Source organism: Lynx canadensis, chromosome A2, assembly GCF_007474595.2.
Source record: "Lynx canadensis isolate LIC74 chromosome A2, mLynCan4.pri.v2, whole genome shotgun sequence".
NCBI lineage: Eukaryota > Metazoa > Chordata > Mammalia > Carnivora > Felidae > Lynx > Lynx canadensis.
The window spans coordinates 55,876,496-55,882,857 of record NC_044304.2 but is presented as its reverse complement, the minus strand read 5'-3'; positions in this window follow the sequence as shown (position 1 = coordinate 55,882,857).

Genomic DNA, 6,362 nt, shown 5'->3' with positions numbered 1-6,362 from the left:
TGAAAAGACAGTTTAACAACAAAATTAAGGATAGCTTGTGCTTAATTTAGCAGTTTGGGAGTACAAAGGAAGTTCACATCTAATTTTTCATATTAAAACAGACTTGAGTCTGCCTATACTAGATAAGTTGTTTTTCTTCCTGAATTGTCGGAAATCTTTGAGGAATTACTCAGTCTAGCAATTCAAGGGAACTCTCCTTTTTCTTTTTTACCCCCAAAGGAACTCTTTTTTAACACAGCTTTTCTTTTTATACTTTTTATTAATGTTTATTTATTTTTGAAAGAGAGACAGAGCGCGAGTTGGGGAGGGCGGAGAGAGAGAGGGGGAGACACAGAATCTGAAGCAAGCTCCAGGCTCTGAGCTGTCAGCACAGAACTCACAAACTGCAAGATCATGACCTGAGCGGAAGTCAATCGCTTAACCGACTCAGCCACCCAGGCACCCCTCCCCAGAGGAAGTCTTGAGAGTTTGACCAAGCCCGTGGCAGCGCCCGGTTTTTAGCTGGGATTATTTCTGTCCCTGCCACAGGGTATTTCTGTTGAACGTTGGTCCCATGCAACCTGATCCTGTGCTGATGTTCTCACTGGCCTGGATCCTTCAGTTGGCCACAGCACTGTCCCACACTGTTTGAGGCTGTGGTGTATACTCTCATGTTCAGCCATCGTCTTCAAATCACGCCCACCATGCCAGGGTTCTTAGTTCTGGTACAAGTCTTCCCTCCATCCACACACTAAGCATTGAGTCAATATGTCCCAATGGTGATTTCTTCATGTCCATTCTTGCAAGGGGTCTTTAGTCCAAACACCCCAATCTTCCAGACAGGTTTACTATAGTGGAATCTCTAAAGAGAACAGGATGGGATCTTGATTACTATGTGCCCAAGAGGTAATTTGGTGCTAATGCAAATTTCCCCAACTTTTCCCCAGCCACTAGCTTTGATTAGCTAGTGGGTCCCCTTGTAATCTCCTCCCAAGGCAATCAGTACCCTCCACACTTGCTTTTTAGGTAAGCTAACTTTGTAACTTAGGTAAAATAAAAGGAGGCACTTAATAAATCTTCTGAAAATAAACACAATTTGCTCTAAAGTGACTTTTTTTTTTTTTTACTTCATTTGGACTAGGAAGTGAAACACAACTTCTAAACAGCAACATCTCTTCAAGACAAAACCAAAACCCTAAATCCCTCTAATTGGGCAACTGCAACACAGAGTAAACGACCATCCACCATCATGGCACCCTGTCACAACGTAGAAATGATGGCTGTGTGTTTCCTTCTTGTCCTTGACCACCACAGGCCGACTTATCTTTACAGAGCTATTCAGGCATCAGGGCCAGGAGAGAACCGGCAAGGCAGAAAATGAGCTTCCCCCAGACTTTGCAGGGCTGGTGTTCCACAGTTCAGGCAATGGAGCTATGGATGGCACTTGGCAGCTGGCCCTCTCTTTGCCTGGCCCTCTCAGCCACCACAACTGAGGTCTTTGGACTAGCCTCCAACACCCTAGATCCAGCGGTTTGGCAGAGGAGGCGGCTGGAGGACATACAGGAACTTCTGTCTTATGCGGCGGTTAGGTTCTAAAAGCGTACATGTAAGACTCAAAATGCATTATAGTCAATTTTCCCTTGAAAAGACCTGAAATTAACAGAATTTAGGGCCCTCAGAAGTTCAAAAGCTAATCATTAACTTCTTGTTTCTTTGCATTTTGGCTGTGGCCTTGTTTTCCTTGGGACAGTGAAGACCAACACCCAATTTGCATGGGTGGGAACTCAGGGAGTGTTAAGGGGTTAATTTACTGAAAGTGAATGTGCATATGATTTAACCCCTGCATGTAAATGCTAATGTATGGCGGGATATAGTAGTCATGGAAAGCTTATGTTACTTAATTTCATCATAACTATATGAGGTACATAGTATTATTTCCTTTCTTAAAAAAATGTTGATTTTTTTTTTTTTGAGAGAGGGAGAGACGGAGCACAAGCGGGGGACATGCAGAGAGAGTGAGACACAGAATTCAAAGCAGGCTCCAGGCTCTGAGCTATCACCACAGAGCCCAGTGCAGGGCTTGAACTCACAAACCATGAGATCATAACCTGAGCTGAGGTCAGACGCTTAACCGACTGAGCCACTCAGATGCCCCCATGGTATTACTTCCTATCCACCCTTTGTAGATGTGGAAATTGAAGCTCAGAGAGGGCCCATATGTAGCCTCGAGTCTCGAGAATGGCCACTTGGTGACTCTTCTTTAGACCTCTTGGCTTCTCAGATGTGCCTGACCACTCTGAGCCCAGGGCAAGCTCAGCATAGGCTCAGGCTGGGGCTCTGATACTTGAGATATTCCAGAATGCTCTTTGCTCCAGGTTCAGACCAAGGGCTCTTGGAAGCTGTCAAACTGGGTGAGCTAAGTGTCAATTAGGGGCACAGGAATCAAGGACATGTCTCCGAGGGGATGGCAATGTTTGTGTAGATAGTCAATGAGTAAAAGATGGGGATTAACAGGGCAGAGAGGCTCATCAGGCAGAAAGAATAGGAAGAGGGAAAGTGGAGAGGCTGGGAAGCAGAGCCCATCTCCTGGGCTTTAGAGTGGGGCTGAAGTCACATGGGTGGGGAAGGTTCTGCGGTAGGGAGCTAGGGGGTTGCCAAATTAGGGTGAGCCTTGAGTGGTACCATGAGGGGTGAGTTTGGGGGAGAGGGCATGGGATATGGCTCACATTCCTAAAGCCCTGTTCAGGTTGCCCACAAAGTGCGGCTATTGGATCCCAAACACTGGTGGAAATTGCCTGCCTTGAGGTTTGCCTGTTTAAGGCCTGAGGGGAGCAGGCATTCAATGTATAGGAGTTGTGTATGAATCCATCAGTAACATGGGGCTGAGCCACTGGAGGCTTTTGCCCTCATTTGAAGCCTCTCTCTGAATATCTTAGCGGAAGGGAGCCTTGCATCCATCAGTGGCGAGTGACAGAAAATCTAGCTCAGACCAAAACAAAGGGAGTTTGTGGACTGCAGAAACTGATTGCAGGCCTTGAACTGGCTTCAAGCATGGCTCAAACAATCTGGGGTCTTCTCTCTCTGTCTCCCCACTTTGCTTCCTGATGAGTTGGCCTCACTCTCAGCTAGGCTCTTCAGATCCGGAGGCAAAGCAGTTCCCGGTGTACGTTCCTCATCCATTAATTTCGCAGCCTCCCCGGAGAAGCTGCCTTTTCTGAAGGCTCCAACCCCAGTCCCAGAAAGGGTTTTCACTGGTCCAGCTCGGGTCGTATACCTGTCCCTGACTAATCATGGGCTGCGTGTGAATTAAATGCCCACCCCTGGAGAACCTTTTGGACTGAAGTGGGGGTGGGGGCTGCTTTCCCAAAGGGAAAGGGTTCTTTTGTTTTTAACCCGTTTGGGCCACTTCCTTACCCCTCATTGTATTTCATTGTGGTAAAACACACATAACATAAAATTTGCCATTTAACCGTTTTTAAGTGCACACTTCAGTGGCATTCAGTACCTCCATGTCATTGTGCAGCCATCACAACCAGCCACGTCCACACTTTTTCATCCTCTGGAACTGAAACTCTGTCCCTATCAAACACTAACTCCCCATCCCCCTCTCCAAGCCCCTGCCAACCATCATCCTACTTTCTGTCTCTGTGCCTTTGACTCCTCTAGAGACCTCATATAAGCAGGATCATACAGTGTTTGTCCTTTCGTGTGTGGCTTGTTTCACTTCGTACAATGCCTGCAAGTTTCACCCATGTTGTAATGTATCAGAATTTCCTTCCCTCTTTTTTAGTATATGTGCTGCCGAAGCGAGCACAGAATTTCCTTACCTCTTAAGACTGAATAATACTGTGGGGTGCCTGGGTGGCTCAGTCTGTTACACATCCGACTTCAGCTCAGGTCAGGACCTCCCGGTTCATGAGTTCAAGCCCCATGTCGGGCTCTGTGCCGATTGCTCAGAGCCTGGAACCTGCTTCAGATTCTGTGTCTCCCTCTCTCTCTGCCCTTCCCCTGCTTGCACTCTGTCTCTCAAAAATGAATAAATGTTAAAAAAAAAAAAGACTGAATAATACTGCATTGCATGGGTATGGCCACGTTTTGTTTACCAAGTCATCTGTCAACGGACATTTGGTTTGTTTCCACCTTTCGGCTGTTGTGAATAATGCTCTGAACATCGGTGTATACATACCTTTTGGAGACCCTGCTTTCAATTGTTTGGGGGTACATATCCACAGGTGGAATGGCTGGATCATATAGTAGTTTTATGTTTAATTTTGTGAGGCACTGCCATACTGTTTTCCACAGAGGCTGCACCAGTTTACATTCCCACAAATAGTGCATGAGGTTCCAACGACGCCACGTTCTTACCAACACTTGTCGTTTTCTGTTTTTTGTTTGTTTGCTGGTGTTTTTGTGTTTTTTTTTAATTATATGCATCCCAATGGGTGTGAAGTGGAATCTCACTGTAGTTTGACTTGCATTTCCCTAATGATGAGTGATACTGGCCATCTTTTTGTGCGTTTACCGGCCATCTGTGTATCTCCTACCGAGAAATACTTATTCAAATCCTTTTCCCGTTTTTGATTTTTTTTTGAGTTGGAAGAGTTCTTTATATATTCTGGAAACAAATCCCTTATCAATAGATGATTTGCAAATATTTTCTCCCATACTCTGGGTGGCTGAGAGAGTTCTTTTAATAAGAGGCTGTTCTGGGCTGGCAATTCCACTGATGAGCGCCCCATCAGTCCAGGCTCCTAGAAGGTGGGAATCAAATGCAGCTCACCCCAACAGCAGAGGCATATCCAAGGCCCAAAGGTGAGATGGGAAAGATTCTACTCGAACCGAAGCATGTGATCACTGGATTAGTCAGGTCCCCTCCCCAGTGGAAATTGGAAAGCCCAACTTGTCCAAAGACACTCCTTCTCTTTCTGGAATCAAGCCCAGGCGTGACTCTTTCCCAGCACGTCACAGATTTTCCCCTAAAGCGTCTAATTCCTTATCAGTTCATAGCAGGCCGAATTGAGGTTCCTGACGAAATTTCACTGTATGAAGGAATTCTGAAAGGCAGTTTCAGGCATTTCGTTTCTTACACAAACGTCTTCCCAATTGCAGTGCCATCACTATGTCTTATAATAGCTGGTGGAGTGTGTCACATGCAGTGGGTTCTTAAAAAATGTTCTAGCTTGTAGCACATTTTGCAGTCTATAAGAGGCTAATTATACCTTTTCACTTATGCTCACCTAGTCTTGAGAGAAAACCAATCAGAAATTAACATGTCCGTTTTGTAACTTAGGAAACTGAGGTTCAGAGAGGGCAAGGGACTTGCCCAAGATCACAAAGGAGCAAGTGACAGATCTGGGATTCATACTTAGCAGCAGATGCCTTAGCCCAACCTCTCTCTGCTCTGAGTGCTGCACCAGGCAGCTTATATAGAGCAAAATGGAATGGAATTCTCCATTTGGGGTAGAGTTACACAAAATACAAGATGCCCAGTTGAATTTGAATTTCAGTTAAACAACAACAAAAAACTTTAGTATAAGTATGTCCCATCCTGCATGAATATACTTACGCTAAAATATTATTTATTGTTCACTGATATCCAAATGTAAATGAGCATTTTATTTTTATTTGCTAAACCTGGTAATTTTTTTTAATGTTTATTTATTTTTGAGAGAGAGAGACAGAGACAGAGACAGAGCATGAGCGTGAGCAGGAAAGGGGCAGAAAGAAAGGGAGACACAGAATCTGAAGTAGGCTCCAGGCTCCAAGCTCTCAGCACAGAGCCCGATGCAGGGCTCAAACTCACAAACCATGAGATCATGTCCTGAGCCAAAGTCAGATGCCCAACAGACTGAGCCACCCAGGTGCCCCACTAAACCTGGTAACCTTAATGTAGGGGAGACTTTTAGTGGTCACTGAGACTGAGAGAGGGACAGAGATTTACCCAAGATCACAGGGGAGGTGAGTGGCAAACTTAGCATTGAGCCCAATCTGCCTGTTGCCCAGTCCTGACCCTCCTGGTGAGGTTGTGAATTGTTCAGAAGTCCCAGGAGCAGGGGGTGGTGATGAGAATAGCCGCGCTCTCTCCAAATGCCGTTTGCAAGCCCCCTCCAATCCCCAGCTGTCCTACTGGGCAAAACCATGAAGCAAATCCCTGTATGGAAGACATGAGAAGAGCGAGGTCACACCAATTTAGAGATGATGATGTTGATTGAGATTTCCAAACAGGGAGCACAGGCTGCTCAGGAAGCAGCTAATTAAGCAGGAGACTCCAATTAAGAAGCAATTTGAGTGTTTGCAGCAAACCCCAGCAGCAGCTCAGCATAGCAGAGAGAACCACAGGCGGGTTCTCACCTCCTGCATTATTAGCTCGCCAGGAGATCTCA